This window comes from Colobus angolensis, unplaced genomic scaffold (genome assembly GCF_000951035.1).
Source record: "Colobus angolensis palliatus isolate OR3802 unplaced genomic scaffold, Cang.pa_1.0 Scaffold326, whole genome shotgun sequence".
Taxonomy (NCBI): domain Eukaryota; kingdom Metazoa; phylum Chordata; class Mammalia; order Primates; family Cercopithecidae; genus Colobus; species Colobus angolensis.
Genome location: NW_012116555.1, coordinates 1782205 through 1782968, shown reverse-complemented (window position 1 = coordinate 1782968; position 764 = coordinate 1782205).

Here is a 764-nt window from a genome sequence, read left to right as displayed (position 1 = left end):
CCACACTGTCTTCCACAATAGTTGAACTAGTTTACAGTCCCATCAACAGTGTAAAAGCATTCCTATTTCTCCACATCCTTTCCAGCATCTGTTGTTTCCTGACTTTTGAATGATTGCATTCTAAATGGCTTAAGATGGTATCTCATTGTGGTTTTGATTTGCATTTCTCTCATGACCAGTGATGATGAGCATTTTTTCATGTGTCTATTGGCTGCATAGATGTCATCTTTTGAGAAGTATCTTTTCATATCCTTTGCCCACTTTTTGATGGAGTTGTTTTTTTCTAGTAAATTTGTTTGAGTTCCTCGTAGATTCTGGATATTAGCCCTTTGTCAGATGGATAGAGTGCAAAAATTTTCTCCCGTTCTGTAGGTTACCTGATCAATGTGATGGTAGTTTCGTTTCCTGTGCAGAAGCTCTTTAGTTTAGTTAGATCCCATTTGTCTATTTTGGCTTTTCTTGCCATTGCTTTTGGTGTTTTAGTCATGAAGTCCTTGCCCATGCCTGTGTCCTGAATGGTATTGCCTAGGTTTTCTTCTAGGGTTTTTATGGTTTTAAGTCTAACATTTAAGTATTTAATCCATCTCAAATTAATTTTTGTTTAAAGTGTAAGGAAGGGATTCAGTTTCAGTTTTCTACTTATGGCTAGCCAGTTTTTCCAGCAACATGTATTAAATAGGGAATTCTTTCCCCATTTCTTGTTTTTGTCAGGTTTGTCAAAGATCAGATGGTTGTAGATGTGTGGTATTATTTCTGAGGGCTCT